Below are 22,314 nucleotides of genomic sequence, written 5' to 3' on the forward strand. Positions count from 1 at the left end.
AAGATCTCCTATGCTCCTGGATAGGCAGAATTAACATTGTCAAAATGGCCATACTACCAAAAATGCTATACAGATTCAATGCAATTCCTATTAAAATCCCAATGACATTATTCATAGAAATAGAAAAAGCAATCATGAATTTTATTTGGAAAAATAAGAGACCCAGAATAGCTAAAGCAATCCTTAGCAAGAAAAGTGAAGCAGGAGGCATCACAATATTAGGCCCTTACATTACAATACAGAGCTATAGTAATAAAAATGGTATGGTAGTCATACCAAAACAGACACATAAACCAATGATATAGAACAGAAGACACAGGGGCAAACCCACATAAATACAGTTATACTAGACAAAGATGCCAAAAACATACATTAGAGAAAAGCGAACCTCTTCAACAAAGGGTGCTGGGAAAACTGGAAATCCATACGTTGCAAAATGAAATTAATACCCTCTCACCCTGCACAAAAATCAACTCCAAGTGGATTAAGGACTTAGACACTAAAACAGAGACCCTGCACCTAATAGAAGAAAAACTAGGCCCAAATGTTCGTCATGTTGGCTTAGGAATTGACTTCCTTAATAAGACCCCTAAAGTACTATTTGTAAAATCAAGAATCAATAAGTGGGATGGAATCAAACTAAAAAGTTTCTTAACAGCATAGGAAACAATCAAGAATGTGAAGAGAGAGCCTACAAAATAGAAGAAAATCTTTGCCACCTGCACCTCAGATAGAGCATTAATCTCCAGGATATATGAAGAACTCAAAAAACACAACAAAAACCCAAATAATCCAATCTGTAAATGGGCTAAGAAACTGAACAGTCACTTCACAGAAGAAATACGAATAGTCAAAATACATGAAAAATGTTTACTACCCTTAACAATTAGAGAAATGCAAATTAAAACTACACTGATATTTCCTCTCACTTCAGTCAGAATGGCAATTACCAAGAATACAAGGAACAATAAACGATGGGGAGGATGTGGGGAAAAGGTTCACTCATACATTGCTGGTGGGACTGTAAATTGGTGCAGCCACTCTAAAAAGCAATATGGAGATTCCTCAGAAAACTTAGAATGGAACAACCATTTGACCCGGTTATACCACTCCTCACTTTATATCCAAAAGACTTAAAATCAGCACACTACCGTGACACAGTCATATCAATCTTTATATCATATCAATACACAATAGCTAAACTATGGAACCAACATAGGTGCCCTTCAACAGATAAATGGATAAAGAAAATGTAGAATTTATACACAATATAATATTACTCAGCCATAAAGAAGAATGAAATTTTGATATTTGTCTGTAAATTGATGGAGCTGGAGAATATCATTATAAGTGAAATAACCAATCCCCAAAGTCCAAAAGCTGAACATTTTCTCTGATATGCAGATGCTAATTTATAATAATGTGGAGAGGGTGCTAGGGAAGAATTGAAGTACTTTGGATTAGACAATGGGGAATGAAGGGAAGGGAGAGGCAACAGGAATAGGAAAGATAGTAGAAATAAATCAGACATTACTATCTGATGTGCATATATGATTACATGACCAATGCAATTCTACATCACATACAACCAGAAGAATGAGAAGTTATACTTGATATATGTATAATATGTCAAAATATCTTCTAACATGTATAGCTAATTAGAACAAATTTTTAATAAACAAACATAAGCATAAGTATATGTTAAGTAAATTAAACTGCTATGGTCAGAAGAAATAATACTATAGATATGGGGTAGGTTTTATAAGATATGAAGTAGGAAAGTTACCATGAATTCCACTGTAATGCCATCTCCCCAACTAGGAAGACTAATAACCTCTTTTTTACTGTATACATAGGGATGAGTTTTAATATAATTTGCTTTCCATGTTGGGAGGAAGGTGGACTAGACATTGATGGTGGACTCCTTAACAGGTTGAATGTTGTTCATGTCCACCAAGAAGCCTTGCTCAGATTATTGGACTCATGAGCCTACCCTTCAAAGTCACGTGTGATAGCCTCAAAATTCATGCCTCAGGTCTCAGGTGAGGAAGGTGAAGTTCAGGAAGGTAAGGAAGAATGTGGTGAAGACATGACAGTGGGGGCATGGTCCCTGTCCAAAGAGTTCAGTCACAATAAACCATATAATGGGGCCTGGTCCACTCTCAAGGAAGGCCACGTAGATCAAGACAGCTGTGATACAGATAAAGCTCATTGCATCATACCCATATTTTAATAACAAAGAAATAGTCATGAGGATGGAACACAGCCACACCTCCAAGTCCTATCATATGTAGAGTTCTTCTTTCTGCCCTTTTCCCCAGAAACAGAAATTAAAGTGAAAATAGTATTAACCAGGTCTGCTCCAATGGTGGCATATATTGGCTCCTCAACACCTGCTTCCTTAAAGATTCCTGTTGAGTAATAGAACACAGGACTGATCCCAGACAGCGGCTGGGAGAGCTGGAACTCAATGGAAATGAGGATGGGCTGTTGGTCATTGGATGAAGACTTCCAGCTGCTGCACAGAGACCTGCTTCTCTTGTGACATTCTAGCACTCTCTTCGTCCCACTCCGGGACTTCCTGGTTCACATTCGGTGGGCCCCACAACCATTGTTTCCTATGCTGTTAAGAAGTTTTTTAGTTTGATTCCATCCCATTGGAGGATCTTCTGAGCATTCTCCTCTTCTTTTTTGCTAATGAGCAAGAATCTGAGATTTTCGGGGAAAAATGGAAAGGTTATACTTTGTAAGACATCTGGAATGATGGTGAAGTCCAACAGCACAGGATTCCAGAGACACTTCTTCCTGCCCAAAAAAATCCTTCAAAATGTCCTTCTCGGCCCCAAGTTTGCTTCACGAGTTCTGTGGCGACGGGTATTCACTCTCACCATTACAGCATCTCTCAATAACCTCTTAATCATGAGTATTAATGCCAAAGATGCTTCATTTTGAAATCCTAATTGTATATGAATAATGGAATGGATTACCATCAGGGGCTCATGATTCAGGAGACCTGAGAAGCGATTTTCTACAATCTCTGAGCAGGTCATTAGTCAGGGGAATCATTCCAGCACAAAAATATTCATCCACTTATTAATAATTGTTTAAGCAATTCAGAAAAAATAGGGGCAACTTTATAAAATCAACCTGACAATTAAGACCACTGTTTTCAGAAAGTCCCATGATCACTTTTAAAGTGATGGTACCTTGCATCCTACAGAGGGTTCTAAGGTTGGCTCTATGTTCTGCCTTGGGACATCTGTTAGGTAGGTAGCCATACCTGATCCAGGCTGCTCATGTTTATTCTGCAGCTTTATTCACTGCCTATTCTCAGCAAGTGTTTATGAAGGTTGAAGAGAAGGGATTAACGCAAAGGTGTTAATACAAAAGCAATGAATTAATAATACATTATTTTTATAAAAAAAAGGAAGGAAGGAAGGAAAGAAAGAGGATGATTAGAGTAGAAATCTCCTTGGCCACAACTCTTGCTTAACTCTAGTATTAATGTCAGTTCGTTGGCACATACTCAAAATCTTAATGAACAAATATTAAGGAATAAGCATAGAAACAATATTTAAAAATGACCAATATGAGAAAAGTAGGTGAGCTATTATAAAATCTTTACATATTCGGCAACTAAATATCAAAACAACTGATGTTTACAGCATTTTAAGCTAAGAGCAGAGAAACAATACTAATGAGAATAATGATGTACAAACATATAAAGATTATCCATTCAGACTTCTAATTCTTCTGTTACATACCAATACACCTGGCGTAAAATTCCGATTATTGTTTCCTAGTCTATATTTCTCCCAGTCTCTTTGTCAAAACCATCAGACATAAAGTCAAATCATAATTTCATTTTACCAAATAATGAAATAATATGGTAGTAATATTTATATTACAATAATTATTTCATTTTACCAACATACTGTTCATCCTCTACAGTTGAACTATTTCCAGATGTCATCTATTTTGCAGGTCATGCTTTTTGATTTTAACCAGTACCTAGTTTTACTTGAAAATAATTTTATCTTGCTATCTAAAAAGTACATGCAAAGAACAGAGTATTTGGTTTAATATGTGGTTTTATCCTACTTTTTCACATTTCAGGGAAACATCTGTCCTACTAATCACTGTTACTTTCATTTCAACAGACAATGCATTGAAATACTGATTAGAATAAGAAGATGCTGTGGGCTCCCAGCATATCAAGCAGAAGAACAATGAATACACAGATTACATTAGAAGGACTGCGACTAAAGACATTTAGACAGAATATGTGTTGATAGGGTAATTATTAGGGGGAGTAAATTACAATGTGGAATCTTACCAAATACTTGTATAAATACTTTCTTTTCCACAAAAGAGATCTTATATTAGGGGATAAAAAATTCTCTTACTTCTAGTAATTCCCAAAATCAATTGTCTCAAGTTCCACTGTAAGAATATTCTTAAAGTTTCCATCTGAAGTGCGTTATATATATTTAATTTTGAACAGATAATTTTTGGTAGTGAAAGCTTTACCTGATACTGTAGTTTCTTCTTCACGCCGTGCCGTGAAAATCAATAGATTGATGTTGTGAGATGGCTACCTGGGGTGATCTAAAATGAAAAAGGCATTTTGAAATTAGGAAAAGAAACCTGCAAACTTTAATAATGATGGTCACATAATACGATGTTTTCCAGTCAATCAATGACATTTACTGTGTATCTACTGTGGTACTGAACCTGCTTTTATGTGGGCATGGATATGCAAAAGTGAGGGTGAAAAGATCCTAGGTTAACACTGATAAATATTTGTGAAATGAATGGGTGGCAAATGAAATGGGGAAAATATACTAATCATTTCCCTGGGAAGAAAAAAACACATTATAAAGGCTTATTAATTATGGCATATTACTCGTACAAATTAGAATTATACAAAATGTCTACAAATAATTTTGGAACTAAAGATGAGATAGAACTCATAATTTGAATGGGACTAAAAATGAAACCTACCTAGAAGATTCTAGTCTGACAGACTTACTGAAACCATCTATATCACAAATCTTAAAAATAATTCTAGAGTGTAGATGGCCTGTAGAAGAAAATATATTAAAGTTGATTATGCACACATAGATACAAAATGTACACACACATATACATATGTATATATAAATGCGTACAAAAATCATGAGTATATATACAAGTGCATATAAACTTTGCTATAAATGTATGATTTTTGGATATGCTAGTTAGTTAAAGATAAAAAATCTCAGTTGGTTATGCTATAAGAACTAAATTCTAAACCACTTTGTCTTATACACCTGTAATCTCTGCTACTTAGGAGACTGAGTCAGGAAGATTTCAAGTTCAAGGTCAGTATGGGCAACTTAGTAAGGCCCTCAGCAACTTATCAAGACCCTATATCAAAGTCAAAAAAGAAAAGAAAAAAGAAAAAAAAATCAAAAAATTCTGGGAATGTAGCTCAGTGACCCTGAGTTTAATCCCCAACAACAACAACACATTTCCAGTGGTGTTCACCTTGTATTATATCAGAAAGACTGGCCTCCAGAATCAATTATAAGACTCTGTTATCCCTTTCTATGCCCACACATGAGGCTTTAGCAATTAATCTGATAAACATAAAAAATTACTTTTTGGTGAAATTTGTGACTTGATTAGTATAACTATTAAGTATAAATTCTCACTGGTGAAACTGGAGTTGCTTAAGAGATGTGAATTTACTCAGATACTTTTGTAAAACATCCTCTCTTCTCAGCATCGTGAAGAGAATTGAGTGGGATCATGCACTGTAGCCGCAAGGATAGTGGCTATAGTGATTTTCCCATAAATGGATGGAGCTGGAGAATGTTATGCTAAGCAAAATAAGTCAATCTCAAAGAACCAAAGGTGGAATGTTTTCTCTGATATGTGTATGCTAATTCACAGTAAGGGGTGGGGGGTCTAGGGAAGGATAGAGGCACTTTGGATTAGACAGAAGGGAGTGAAAGGAGGGTAGGGGATATGGGGACAGAAAGGAGAGTAGAATGAATCAGACATTTTTACCCTATGTGCTTATATGATTGCAGGACTGGTGTAACTCTACACCTAGTACAATCAGAAGAATGAGAAGTTAAACTCCATTAGGTATTGTGTGTCAAAATGCACTCTACTGTCATGTATAACCAATTAGAACAAATTTTAAAAAGGAATTTAAATTAAAAAAATTTAAAAAGTGATTTGTGCTCAGCCTTTAGGGTAGGAGAGTTTGAAATTGCTTAAGAACAACTCTAAGCATTAACAGAAATCTGCCACCGTTCACATCAACCAAAAGAGAAATCTTCAGAACTCCTAAAAACAACTTAAGATTACCTTTGGATGGGTGAACTGTTTTCTGTTTGATAATGAATGTCTGTGTTTAATAAAATTCTGTGTGTTTGCAGAATTTAAGACTCGTATTTTATTATAATGTGATATCAAATTTGGTGTACCTGACCCTCACCTGGAACTTCTTTTGAAGTGAAGATTATCTGTGAAAAAAAGTACCAGTAGGTGATCATGACCCAATTGGCATAGCTTGATTTGCTCTTTCTCTAATGGGTCACAGCCCTCCCAGTCTCCACAGGCTCTGCACTGATTCCTCATCTTGAGGGATTTTGTAAAGATGAATGGCTTCACTCCAGAAGTAGTCTCTGAACACATTCTCTTTGAGAGACTGAGCTTAGCAGTGGCGATACAGAAAAATAAGAGTGAAAATTACCATTTTTAGATTTTACAATCTAGTCAAGGAGCTAACTCTACAAGAGAATTGTAATTCACTGTAACTAGGAAGTGATAAAGGGTAACAGTTCAGAGCAAAGTTGTAGATAACTGCATGACTGTGGACAAGTTACTAACCTCCCCTGAATTTCATTTTTCTTAAAAGTAAGATGAATAAAATTAAGTTAATATAAAAGCAGAAATTTACCACCGTGTCTGGCACAAAGTTAAATGGTCATAAATGGTAGTTGTTATTACCTTGTTAAACACTTTGATATATGTATTTAATCATTCAATCATTTTAATTTTTATCACAATATGTGCTTTTCAAAGAGGAAGTCACATGAATAAGTAAAATATAATCTTAGGTTACAGTTCTGATTTGCAAGGTGCTGGTGTATTGTGGATGCATAAAGGAACTAAAATGTCCGAGATCTCTATGTGTTAGGTATTTGCCTCTAGCTTATTCAGGACTTCAATTGTATCTCTCAGAAATATCCTACTTTAACACTTCTGTTTGTATGGCAACTGGGATTGAGGTAATGAAGACCATTTATAGTAGTGTTAAACTTAAGCCTTCTACTGCCATCAGTTTACCCTGACCATTACTTGTGGATAGGTATAAGTCAGTCACCAAAGATGCTAGTCAAAATAAAGATATGGATGGGCAATGGCTAAAGCAGATCAATAAAAACATGAGCCAATGACATTAAGACCTTTTGTTTTATTATTCTTTATTGAATTTGTAATTAGCAATTTTCTGGTATTTGTAGTGGGTACTTAATAAAAGCAAATTGAATTAATAAATGATGAATGCCAATAAGATAATCGTCATACATCCATATCAAATATATGCTCAAAGAATAGAAAATGCTTAGCATTGTTTTAGATTGTATATGATAATCATATTTATTTAATATAAATTATAAGACTGTGTTTATAATTAGGGAAAAAAACATTATTTTGACAGTGAGAGCCACCCCTGTTTTCAGGACACAGGAACTTCTTAATCTTTGGCAGATTCTCCATGGCACTGACATCTCTTAATCTAAGGGTCTCCACTGCAGTTTTGGCTTCCTTCTCACATCTTCATGCATCACTTTCTCGAGGACAATCTGCAGGAACTCTGACCCTGATGTACTTTGCCTGACTTTCATGCCTTTCTTTGAAACCTCAGTGAAAACTTTCATGATGCACTAACTCCAGCATTCTGCATTCCTTCTGAAACTGGATCATGTGGTTGACCCCAAGATCTGCCACTATCTCAAGCAGTAGCCAAGTACCCTGGGTTCATAACTGCAGCACCCTCTGAAGGACTGAGTGGCTGAGCACAGTGGAATAACTTCCTAGGCCTCCCTGTGCAAGCAGGGTATGGCCCTGGTCTCTTATCAAAGAACTTTTTACTTTTACTCCTCTGAATCTGAGATGGGTCTCTTTTTGCTAATTCATGAGGTATCCTCAAGTCGTCTTTCTTGCTGTCTCTGGGTAAAGTTCTTAGCAGTACTTTAGTGGCTGTGAAGTCTTTAAGAACCACAAGTTTCTTAGTCCCAGTTATACTCACATTTTTCTGTCCAAAGTACAAGTTTTTCAGATCTTTATGCTTTATTTTCTGTTCCTGATTAATACCATAAACTTGGCTTCAAGACACTAGCCAATATCCATGCCACTGCCTGAATGCAGGACTGGCATAAAATCATCTGCATCAGATTAATTAGTACATCACTTTGAAATGCAGGTTCACAAAACGTCTAAGAACATGGGAAAAATGTAGACAACTTCTTAGTCACAGCATAACATAAATGGCCTCTAGTCCAATGTCCAATTCAGTCCTCCTACTCTGAAAACTCATAAGCCCACTCTTTACTGCCCAAAGTCCTATCAGCATTCTGGACTTTTAGCTCCCATCAGAACTGCCAGTTAAACTCTGATAACAACCTTCTAAAGCTTTTCCTGCTTGTGTCTCTAAACTTTTCAAGATTACTCCCACTACAAATCAATTTCAAAGACTTTTGAACCACATGGTCAGGTTATGTAGAACAATGACTCCACTTCTCAGAATTTATTTCTGTTTTAGTCAGTTTTTGCATATCCATGACCAAAAGACCGGACAAGAGCAATGTAGAGGAGGAAAAGTTTATTTTGGCTCACAGTTCAGAGGTCTCAGGGTACAGATAGCTGACTCTACAGCTCTGTACTCAAAGTGAGGTAGAAAATCATATTAGAAGGGTATGGCATAGGAAAACAGTTCAGGACATGGCAAGCAGTAAGCAGAGAGAGTTCCATTCACCAGGGATACAATATAAACCAAAAGGCACCTCCCCACCAATGATATACCTCTCCAACCACTCCCTCCTACTTACAGTAACTATCCAGTTCATCCATATAAGTAGATTAGTGCACTGATCAGGTTAATGTTCTCAATACATTACCATTTCAACTCTACACATTCTTTCATTGTCTTACACATGAACATTTGGGGGATACCGCATATCTAAACTATAACAATCTAAGAGGCCTTATACGTAAAAAATGAAGGAAAAGGACAGAGTCACATAGATAGTTAAAGATGCATGGTGCTATATTTGAAGATGAAGAAAGCAACCATGAGTAAATGGTCCAACTGGACTCTAGAAAATGGGAAAGGTAAGATAACAGATTTTTCACTAAAGCCTGCAGAAGGAATGCAGTCTACTAACGCTCTTGAATTTTAACTGAGCAAGCCCTCCAGCATGGTAAGATAATAAATGTAGTTTCTTAACCCACTACATTTGTGCTAATTTACAATAATGCAAAGTAAATCAGTTTAGTAAGAGGCATTTTAAAATTAAAACTATCCACCTATTGTTTATACATATCCAAAAGGTAAGAAATTAATCTCATTATTTGGGTATATGGTGAAAGAGAGGATGAAAAATAGTGAATTCTATCCATTAAAATTGCAAATACTGTGTTATATGAAATTTTATATTATGTGAATTATAACTTGTAAATCAATCAACCAATCACCTACTGAATAAAGATTACATAGTAATAAAGTTTTGTTTTAACCCATTTGAACAATTTCATTATAACACTATTTCTGTATTGTTCCAAAAACATGATTGTGATGCTGTTGCTAACAAATCTGATGAAGTCTGCAATTATGCTGTTCATTGTCCAATCTGATTTAGTTTCATTAAAGGTTTGTTCCCAACTTAAAGAAATATAATCAATTGAAAAATAAACTTCCCAAATATAAGATTCCCAAATACAATGACTTGGTCCCAATCCTTTATCTTGCTTTCTCTAGCTTTATTCCTTACTTCTTTTGGACAACCTTCTTCTTTTCATTTCTACCTAACATAACCTCAGTCCCAGATTCTTTTGTCAGTTTTCTTCTACTCAGAATACTACTTTTACTTCTGCCTAGACTGAACCTGTGATCCCGCCTTCCAGGAGGGATTCAGTGTCTGGGCTTTATCTTTCTCTACCCTGAGTTATGGCTGGACAAATTCAGAGCAGGACTTTGACAGGATCTTTCTCTGCAGCTATATCATCATCATCGCCATCATCATCACCACCATCATTATTATATTGTTCATGATAAGATAAATAAGCTTGCAGTTTGGCTAGAAAAGTCAGAGTAAAATTGGGACTAAGGAAGTGAAGTCAATGACCAGAAAGGAGCTTTTTGGAAGTGGTGACTTTTTTTTTTTTTTTTTTTTTTTTGTGGTACTAGAGTTTGAACTCAGGGGTACTTTCAAACTGAGCTACATCCCCAATCTTTTTTTATTTTTCTTAAGTTTTTAATTTTTAGAAACAGTCTTGCTAAGTAGTAAGGTGAACCTTGAACTTACTATCCTCCTGCCTTAGCCTCCTAAGTCTCTGAAATTACAAGCATGTGCCACAACACCTCGAAGAGAGTAAGGAGCTTGGGTCCACATAATGGGGAGAAGGGAGAATGGATGTGGGGAGAGAAAGAGCTAATGAAAATGGTCCAGAAAATCCAAATGAATCCTACTATATCCTGAAGCTCAGGGTACTATTCTACATATGAGAGAAGATGAGAGGAAAGTAAAAGCTGGTTCAGCTTAGCAGTTTCTCATTTAACAGCATTGAATGTAGTATCTCAATAAAATTTTCCCCAATTATCCAAAGGATATATCACCATGAAACAAGGAGACTTGAATTTACATTAGGATCAGATATAAAAACTTTGATCAAATTTATATCTCAAATTCATATTTAAGAGGATTAAATCAATAGAAATCCGAGGAAGATATGTCACATTGTATACAAGTTCAATTTTCATATTTAAGCTTACATGTTGTGACTATGCAGTTAAATACTGTGATAATCACCTTATTTATATTACATTATGCAATCATTATAGAAAATCCAAAATTAAATATTTTCAATTTTATAAATGAGAAACTAAAGATCAGAGAAATTACATAACTTCATCCAATTGGTAAGCACTGATATTCAGCTTCAATTATATGTCTGTCTCACTGTAAACTCTGCTAGAATTTCTTTGATATGCAACATCATTTAGTGTGTTGGCCCTAATAAAACCACAATTTTATTTTTTAAAGATTATTTGAGTCTTTTTTTAAAATTATAGATTATGTTACTCACAAGGGTAAGTATCTTGATAATATTTTTTGCTGTTTGTATTGCCTTTTCCTTTCATTTGACGAGAGATGTCTAGGAGAAAATAGCTGAGTTTCCTCATGGAAAGGACTCCTGCCTTCTTTCATCATTTTGCCTCTATTGCAAAAAAGACTGTCCTAATTTCAACAGATAGATGCAATAAATGATGGAAAATCAGTAATGGAAGCTTTTACGAGAGACTCAATAAGTTATCAAAGCTTAAAATATATAGGAAAGGGCCACTCTGAAAAGAACTATCAAGAATTATACCAAACCACGCCCAATATTTTAGCTTGCAGGCTGGTAAAGTGACTTAGGGACATTGAGAAAACACTGCATGACCAATGTGATCCTACAATATATACAATCAGAAAAGTGAGAAATTAAACTCCATTTATGTATTATTTATCAAAATGTACATTCTATTGTCATGTACAACTAATTAGAATAAAAAATTAATAAAAAAAGAAAACACAGCAGTTTCATAGGTCTATGCTTAATCTTACCACTGGACACAACAGGACAGATTCCTGTTCAAATGTGCACCTTGATGAGAGTTTTCCCTCATTTACTGAACTAGTAAAGAGCACACTGGTCACCCAAGGGAGCTAAACCCATTTCTGTGGTCATATAGTACAGTTCATGCTCATCGCATGCACTGCCTTGTGCTTGGTGGCATTAAATATTTAACTAACTGTGACCACAGTGCTGTTGAAAAGCAGCAGCTCTTGGTGCATTTTTTATACACACCACTAAAGAACAAATATAAAATTAAAAAGTGTGTGTTCAAGCCTTGAGGTAGAATAAATGGTCGGGGGAAAATGCAATCTGTGTTTAGTTCCGGTAATTGAATTATATTACAAGGCTTTCTAAATATATGTATGCATCATATTCTATAGTAGCTACAGTGAAATGTGTGGGACTAGAAACCACAATCCTGTCATTACTTTTCAATGTGCAAGCACAACTAGAATGAGAAAGCATGCTTCTGAATCTCCAAACAAGATTAGAGAATTATTTTGAACATGGAGACATCAATTAAACTACTGTTTTAGAAACATTTAAAACAGAAAACAATTGTAGATTTGAGAAAACTGGTGATTTCTTTCTAGAAATATAGGTAAATTGTGGAGTTTTAAGACTTATTTCTTGCTATTTAATATTTGGTTCTCAAAAACAAAAAAATATCTACTTGTGATAAAATAAAAACAGATATGAAGTTGTCAAATGTACCCCTATGCATTGTTTGTTGTGGTTCTCATTTTAGAAATCTCTGGCATTAACCATAATATGACAGCATACTACTTTAGGTTTGAAATGTGACATTTTGTACATCTATATAATAGATAGTACAATAAACTAGTAGAAAAGGAGAAGTAATTAAAATAACACAAACATTACAAAGATCATTTTTAATTCTTAAATTTATATCAAAGTGACATAATCTGCATAGGGTCAATAAGGTGGGATGTGATCTGTTCTGCAATGTGCACAGCAAAAGCAGATAGTGAAATAAATGTATCAATCATCAGACAAAAGTCTAGCATTTACTGGATCCAGTCAGAGGAATTACCTACAAATCTATGCAAGAGCCTTTTCCAGTTTTAAAGAGTCTGAATAACTGCCATTCTATGGGCCCATTTTGGAACATTTTCTTTTAGTTAAACAAGCACTAATTTTTCATATTTTACTGAATATGAACACCATGTTCTATATTTATTTTGTCTACTTGTTAAATACCTGTCTTCTTCACTATAAGGGAAGTTCTGCAGTGGTAAAAATTTAGAATAAATTTTCCTTATTTTGACACATAATTGTACATATATATGAGGTACAATGTGAGGTTTTTGATTCACATATACATTGAATTGTTCACTTCATGGTAATTAGTATTTCTATTACCTTAAACTATCATTTCTTTATGGCTTCATATTCTTCTCTTCTATTTTGATATATATGTGTATACATAAATATATGTGTGTGTATATATATATATATATATAGTTAATTTTATTCGCACTGCTGTGCCATAGTATGACAGAAATATGCTTCAATCTAGGACTTCTTTTGGACCCCTAGACCCATGAGGATAAAGAAAAATGGGATTTTCATAAAGATTTGAGAAGTTTTCCCAGAGCAGTGGCCTATAAAATTGTATGCATTTTGTCATATAAAATTATTGTGGAATCTATGTATTTATCTTTTCTTTGCAATTTTCTGACCACTTGCTGACTCATACCGAGTAAGATCAAATTTCTTCCACTTCACAGAATACATGCTAGACCTCACTTTCCTCTGGTCCTTCACTCCCTGTGTTTGGACTAGTCTTTTTCTTAGAACCCCATGGCTGTCTGGTTAACTCTTATTCATCTATAGGCTAGTTCACTGATATTTCTTTTTTTTTTTTTTCCTTTTTTTTATTGTAAACAAATGGGATACATGTTGTTTCTCTGTTTGTGCATGGTGTAAAGGCATACTATTTGTATAATCATAAATTTACATAGGGTAATGTTTGATTCATTCTGTTATTTTTTCCTTTCCCCCAACCCCTCCCACCCTTCTTTTCCCTCTATATAGTCCTTCCTTCCTCCATTCTTGCCCCCCTCCCTAACCCTAACTCTAACCCTAACACTAACCCCTCCCACCCCCCATTATGTGTCATCATTCACTTATCAGCAAGATCATTCGTCCTTTGGTTTTTTGAGATTGGCTTATCTTATTTAGCATGATATTCTCCAATTTCATTCATTTGCCTGCAAATGTCATAATTTTATCATTCTTTATGGCTGAGTAATATTCCATAGTATATATACCAGTTTCTTTATCCATTCATCAATTGAAGGACATCTAGGTTGGTTCCACAACCTGGCTATTGTGAATTGAACAGCTATGAACATTGATGTGGTTGTATCTCTGTAGTATGCTGAATTTAAGTCCTTTGGGTATAGGCCAAGGAGTGGGATAGCTGGGTCAAATGGTGGTTCCTTTCCAAGTTTTCTGAGGAATCTCCATACTGCTTTCCAGAGTGGCTGCACTAATTTGCAGACCCACCAGCAATGTATGAGTGTACCTTTCTCCCCACATCCTCGCCAAAACCTGTTGTTACTTGTATTCTTGATAATTGCCATTCTAATTGGGGTGAGATGGAATCTTAGGGTGGTTTCGATTTGCATTTCTCTTATTACTAGAGATGTTGAACATTTTTACATATGTTTGTTGATTGCTTGTAGATCTTCTTCTGTGAAGTGTCTGTTCATTTCCTTAGCCCATTTGTCGACTGGATTATTTGCATTCTTGGTGTAGAGTTTTTTGAGTTCTTTATAGATTCTGGAGATTAGCGCTCTATCTGAAGTATGATTGGCAAAGATTTTCTCCCACTCTGTAGGCTCTTTCTTCACATTGCTGATAGTTTCCTTTGCTGAGAGAAAGCTTTTTAGTTTGAATCTATCCCAGTTATTGATTCTTGCTTTTATTTCTTGTGCTATGGGAGTCCTGTTGAGGAAGTCTGGTCCTAAGCGGACATGTTGAAGATTTGGACCTACTTTTTCTTGTATAATCTGCAGGGTCTCTGGTCTGATTCCAAGGTCCTTGATCCATTTTGAGTTTAGTTTCGTGCATGGTGAGAGATATGGATTTAGTTTCATTCTGTTGCATATGAATTTCCAGTTTTCCCAGCACCTTTTGTTGAAGAGGCACTCTTTTCTCCATTGCATATTTTTGGCACCTTTGTCTAGTATGAGAAAATTGTATTTATTAGGGTTTGTGTCCGTGTCCTCTATTCTGTACCATTGATCTACCTTTCTATTTTGGTACCAATACCATGCCGTTTTTGTCACTATTGCTTTGTAGTAGAGTTGAAGATCTGGTATTGCGATACCCCCTGCTTCACTCTTTCTGCCAAGGATTGCTTTAGCTATTCTGGGTTTCTTATTCTTCCAGATGAATTTCATAATTGCTTGCTCTATTTCTGTAAAGTACGTCATTGGGATTTTAATTGGAATTGCATTGAATCTGTATAGTACTTTTGGTAGTATGGCCATTTTGACAATATTAATTCTGCCTATCCTTTAAGAACTCTTTTCAGACTTTCTGAATCTGACTTGATGTCCCTATTGTGTGAAGGCCTGTTGTGGTGGACAGTTGCAGGTTTCCTGTTGTCATCACCACCCTGATTGTTTCACTGTTGGACTGATTCCAGTAGAGCAGAAACTCCCTGAAGGCAGAGTCCATGATGTGCTTGTTAATCACTATGGGGAGCCATATATGAATATATTTACATACATAATATATACGTAATGGTAAGGAATTTGGACTTCATCCACAGATAAATGGTAATATCACTGTGTCATGAAATATATCTTCAATAATATTCTCCAAGAAACTAGAAAATGTTGAATTCTCTTCAAAATATTTATTCCTTAATAAGGAAAAGAACAAAAATCTATTCACTGAAAAGACTTTCATTTAATATGATCATGGGGTATCTATCAGGTTCTGGTACTTGGGAGGCCAGGATTTATGATCTACAGAACTCAGATATACAATTTGTACTTTATTGACCACATTGGATTCATAGACTGATCCAATACTACAGGTTTTATGATAAAAGTGCTTGAAGTTGAAATTTTTCACTGAAAGAAGACAAGATGTGTGCCATGGTTAGAACAGTCTACAATACAATTAGCAAGATCAAAACATGTTTTACTGTGACACTGCATGATTCAGTATTTTTCTCAGTGACTACATCCTCACAGTGATTTATTTAATTAACTATAAAACACCCTTCCACCAATAGTATTTTTTTCTTTTTAGCATTTGTATATCTTTCTGTGACTTTCACAGGCATCTTTTCTTCTTGTGAGTTCTGACCAACCTATGTTTCTGTAAAACTCTTGAGTTTCTTGATGTCCCTTTATTGATTGATTGATTGATTTGAATCACCCGAGAAGAAAACATACCCCTGTGTCACATATCCACCTATATACACAGTAAGTGAGTTTCTGTATTGCCCGGGGAAATCTCAATCACAGTGTCATGCAATTAAATGGTGACAGGGACAATATTGAGAGTGACAAGTGCAATATGAGATGTGGACCAAGATATGGAACAGGAGTGTGAGCCAAGGTTTTCTGTCTGATTCTAATTGTGTTCACATTTTGATCCTTTATGTGACTGTTCTCTGCCAGCACAAGATTCTGATCGGTGACTTAATCAATCAATAAGCTAAGATTGAGTTCCTTTGGTGAGGAAGGCATCCTGATGGACTGTGACACAGGTATCAATGTGAAAGGAACCATAAATGGGAGAGAGCCTTCCCTTTGAATTCCTACAACATGCCATATCATGTGAGAAATGCTTTGACATACATTATTGAGAAAAGCCTGAGAGGTTCAAATCATAACCCTGGTTTTACATGTTTTAAAAATAAGGTTTGCGTAAGTCATAGAGCAACCAGGAAAGCATTTGGAATTTGAACCCAGCTGTGTCCAAATTCCAAGTCCAGGCACTTAGAGATAATAGTGCCACTGAAGCGGAAACTGAAGGCAGGGTCTCCACTTTTCTCCATATTGAACTCTGTGAGGATGGCTCACGAAGACACTGATGAAAGTGGCACCTGCTCTCCCTGGAAATATAAATCATTTTTGAATATTCTTTTGGAGAATTCATTCACTCTGAAACTTACCCACAGATGCCTGGATCTCAGAATGACTCCACCTACAAAACTCAGAGACTGCCTTATGAACCTTTCTTCCTGCTGGTACAAAGGCAGAACTGGCAATAAAAATTATTTAATGTACTAAAGAATTTTAAAAAATGAGCAAATAAATTATTTTTTCTCGTTAGTGCTAATCCAAATTATGCTTGTGTGGCTTTTTCGATTACTTACATATCACTACCTTATGTTCTAAAATTTATTGAATATCTACTAAATTCCAGGTTCTTGTTATTCAGTTTCTCTATATTAATTAATTCAATCATCATATGATCTTCAATTATATAACCTTATATTTGATACTAGAACAGTACCTGATATAGTACCTAAAAATGTGATACGAAACATATATGTTCATTGACATTAATATTTATTTGTATATTATGTGCAAAGCACAAATCCAAATACATCTCATATGTTATCCTAGTTTATTCCTCACAACACCATGAAGCAAGTACTCATACTGACTTTGTTTTTCTCAAGATATAGTTGAAATTTAGAGTGAATAAAGGGTTTTGTCAAAGTTCAAAAACCTATTAAGGATTAGAGACATTTTAATCCTGGTTTTTCTGACCTCAAATCCCATGCAAAGTGAGACACAGAGAAAACAACATTCTAGAATCACACAGTTACTAGATCAAAGCATGGATATTAAGTTCATTGCTTTATCCATTAGGCCATTTTAATTCTACATTTGATCACTGTTATGGACTGAATGTTTGTTTTCTCCCTTATTTCTTCCCTTGTGATGGTATTAGGAGGAGAGGCCTTTCAGTGCTATATTATTCTCCCCTTAACTGAAACGGATTTCAATTTCTTTGAAATCTGGGTACAAGATTGACAAGAAGAAGTACAGTAAAATAAAAGAGAAAAGCAAAATAAAACCACATTAATATAACTTTTATTATAGTATGATTATTAATTATTACTGTTGTTTTAATCTCTTACTGTGCTTAATATATGTTAAACTTTATCATAGACATGCACATAAAGTCATGTACTATGTAACACTGTGTGAGTCAATGGTGGAATGCATAGATAATGATAGATTAATAGGTTATGTGTTCTGTTGATGTCATAGTCATCTTGGGTTATATAAGTTCGCTTGATGATATTTACACAATGATGGAATTGCCTAAGGATACTTTTCTCAGAATGCATTCTGTCAAGCAATGCATGACTGTATACAGGATTCAGTGTTATCCTAGATTTCAGACATCCACTGGGAGGTCTTGCAATGCACCCATCCCATCCCTCCTTGATGAGGGGCACTGTTAAAATTACATCATGCGAGTGGAGCCCTAGAGAACCAGGTTATTGCCCTTATAAAAACAGACATGAGAGTTTATCCTCTCTTTGCTCACTGACATGTGAGAAATTGATGAGAAGAGGATTCTTACCAGATGCTGGCTCTGTCAGCAGCATGCACGTGCCAGTCCCGTCATTAGAATTATGAGAATGAGTGTCTGTTGTGTAAGCACAGTCTATGGTAATTTGTTGTAGCCACATAATCTGACTGAAATAATACTTTAATGCCAAGAACAGAAAGACAGCACTTCCGTGCTAGCCCTAATTTATAATTTGTTGCCTAAGAAGCTGTGATCTCTGTGAGTCAAGGGATAGCAAAGACAAGACAGAGAATGCTTTGACACACCAAACTGGGAAGCACTATTGATCTCATGATGCTCCCAACATTTTGGACCCAGGGTATTCACATGTGTTGTGAATGCCTAAACTAACTCATTTGGCTAAAGAATGTTCCATATCTTTCCCATGCTCAAATCAAGGTGCTCTTATACTGAAACTTAAAAAAAAAATGTTTCTCCCTTAATAGGCATCAAAGGAATTATCAAAATAGGCAAAATATGGCTGTTGGTATTTTATTTTATGAGATGGAATTAATTGTAAGACTTTGCATTAAAGTGTACAATTTTTAGCTACTTCCAAGTCCCATCATTTGGATACCTTTAATATCACATTCAGTCCAGGTTCGCTCTCCCCATAAAAAAAACATTTATACATCAAATGCTAGGTTCCATTTTTCCCACTTAGTGAATTAGGTTACATTAAAAAAATTCAGAGATGAATTAAAAGTCTGGGTTACAATCATGGGGTTTAAAATCAGAAAAACATGAATTTAAACCTTGTCTCCATTGACAGTTGTAGAAATGTTGGCAAAACATTTATCTAATCTAAATTACAGTGTTATCCTCAGTAAAATAGAGATAATAAAATACAAGTGTCATAGGGTTATGGATATTAGCATGAGATATATAGATAAAGCATTTGGAATATGTTCTGCATATAAAAATACTTAATAAATGGTAACTGTGTTACAGATCCAACTTGCATTTTCCTAAGATTTAGACTTCCTAGTACTGTTCTCAGACTTATTCATCTTTCTTTATATATATATATATACTTATACTCATCCTCTATCCAAATTTTTGATTCATTCAATCTCCATTTCTATACTGTGATATTTGATTATTATCCCCATTTTGTTAAAAATTGAAAGCAAAGCTCAGAGAGTTTAAGTAATTTGCACAAAATCACATTTAGTAAAATTTAACTTTCTTGAATACATCTTTTTTCAACTTTTGTCTATACGTAATAATCAAAAAAGAACCATAGTCCCAATATAAATAAAATATAAAATATGCATAATGACCTATCCTCTGATGTTACAACATGCTTTCTGGTAAGATACAGTTTGGGAAGACTTGCATACCCATGAAAACCAAGAAAAAAATCATAAACTCATTTATAAAAACTCTTGCCAAAATATGCCCAACATTATTCAAATCATTATTATTCAGTGCCATATTGAAAATCCCTTAACATTATGACTTTGAATCCATTGTACTTCTGTATTTTTTGGTGTTGAAAAAATATATTCCAAGATAAAACCAATTATACAAAAAGAATTAGGAATTATAAAGAGGCAAATTGTATCATACATCCCTCTTTAAAAAGCAGTACAGTAAAAAGAAAGCATGGAGAAAAAAGGCAACAGAGTGGAAAGTGGAGGGAAACTAGTGCACATCAATCTAAATTGAGATCCTAATTGACCCTGTTCAATGCATTCACTTAAACTTATGTGTAGGATGCCATAAAGATTCTTGCTAGATTCATTTTGTGGGTATGTGATAAAAAGTTGTCTTCCTACAGTGCTAATGGCTAAAGTACTATGAAGGGATAGGTCTATACTAGGTGAAAATCCTGCCTCAGAAGTAGGCATTGGTTTATTAAAAATCTCCGTGAGCTGCAGGTATGCTGCTGATATGCTTAATAACACACTTTAATAACACACTTTTAATAACACACTTTGTAAAGAATTTATAAAATATTAAGTATATACACAAATTTCTATCTTTAAAACTCAAAATCTATTGCCTACATCATTCCTTCCTGGCATGAAATTTAATGATAACTGCTATTTAATTTCCAAACATTTTTGAAAAGTAACACAAAGTAAATTTTATGGAAAATTAAGAGGGTTTGATCAGCCTTATAAATCACATTTTTCTGACTTTCTGTGTTTTTCTACTTCAGTGCAAATATTATTTAGAAGGCAGTGTCATCTCTTATCAAGCTACATACAAGATTCCCTTTTGACTATTATGAACTTTCTCAATTTATCAAATTATTAGCTTTAAGTTTCATGTGCACTTTTTTATAAATAGGACTGAAGTATAAAGAATAAATAGTTTCATGACTTATGTTGCTGTTTGCATTTCTACTGACAAGTTTAATCATTTGTTTAAATACAAAGTCCTGTTTTTATTGAACAAGTTAGGGCTAAGTTAAGAAACTCAAATAACAGTTCCTTTTGATATCACATTATCATGCCATCTGTCACTAAACTACACAAATGATCTGCTTCACTGACTTCCTGTATTCAGTGCCCACTAGCTTTCTAAAGCTGCATTTGAATGTTTCATAGTACCCTTTCATTACCTCTGTCCTAGGAAGAGCCTTGTCATCTGGACTGTTATCCTTGAACCTACTCAGTCTCCCATCTGAGCTTAGCTCTCTCTTATCATGATCTGTGTGAAACGTGACTAGTGATTTACTAAATCACTAAAACCCCACTTTAGGCATTTGTCTCTAGACTGGTTGGTAGAATTCAGACTGGTCCTTCTGTGGCCTATGGATATAGGCTGATTGACACTAATATTCAAGTTCTTGATGATCTGCAGATAACTGTTAAGGCTGATAAGCTCCAGATTCTGAAGACTCACACCAGCTGGGGCAGCTACACCCCTGTTCTTCCTCAGAGGCAGTATGGAATATCTCCCATCCCCTCCCACACTACTGCCAGTTGTCTGACTTTCACATAGCTCATTATGATGTTCTTCTGCTGAATAACATAGCATGAAACCATGTGGCAGCAAATATATATTTTCAGCTCTGGGCACATGCTCTGAAGTTTTGCACACACTGTCACTTCTCTTATTATCTTTTGCCTGTCCTCAGCCAAGAAAACATTTGCTCATCTCTCAAAATCCATCTGAAAGGGCACTTCCTATACAGATCCTTTCTTAATGCATTTCCTCAGCTTCCTAAAAAGAGTTGCCTGCTCCATACGCTGTGATCAGCTAGCACTTTGATTTTAAGAGTGTCTCTTATTCATAATTTCTTATGCTGTATTTGATTGGCTACGTATGTCCCTGTCTCCCTGACAAGACTGCAAAGACCCAGAGGAAAAGGATCACGGTTTGCTTATAGCTATACACCCGAGCCATGTCACAATGCTTGCCACTAAAGTAGGACACAGTAAAAATCTTTGAGTTCTTGAATTCCTATTTAAAGGATGTCCTTTAGCTACAATGAAATAAATGAAGGAGATATTGGAATTGGGATACTGGAGTTGAGATATTGGAAAGAGATATTGGAATTGAGAGTGAAAGAGGGCAAGGGAGAGGAACATGGTATCTCATTCTAAATTAATCATATTAAAGTCAGAGAGCCAAAGCAAAATACTAGCTATGAGTTGAACAAGTGGTCTTTATAGTGTCTAGACACATTGTGAAGCAATATAAGGAAGTCATGGTTTATCAAGCAATTAGTGTATGGCTACCAGAACACAAGGCACTTACATTGTTTTAACTCTTTTAATCTACACAGCCTTGTGGGTTACATATGATTACCATGATATTGGCAAGAAATGATGTTCAGTGAGATGAAATAGCCTGGAGTATCATCACTGCTGTTGCTAC

General features: G+C 35.2%; 1 pseudogene; it reads right to left on the minus strand.

Annotated features, from left to right (window-relative positions):
* Positions 1–1,903: 1,903 nt before the first annotated feature.
* LOC124959607 (solute carrier family 2, facilitated glucose transporter member 3-like) lies at positions 1,904–3,973 on the minus strand (annotated as a pseudogene).
* Positions 3,974–22,314: the final 18,341 nt, after the last annotated feature.

This window comes from Sciurus carolinensis, chromosome 11, assembly GCF_902686445.1.
Source record: "Sciurus carolinensis chromosome 11, mSciCar1.2, whole genome shotgun sequence".
Taxonomy (NCBI): domain Eukaryota; kingdom Metazoa; phylum Chordata; class Mammalia; order Rodentia; family Sciuridae; genus Sciurus; species Sciurus carolinensis.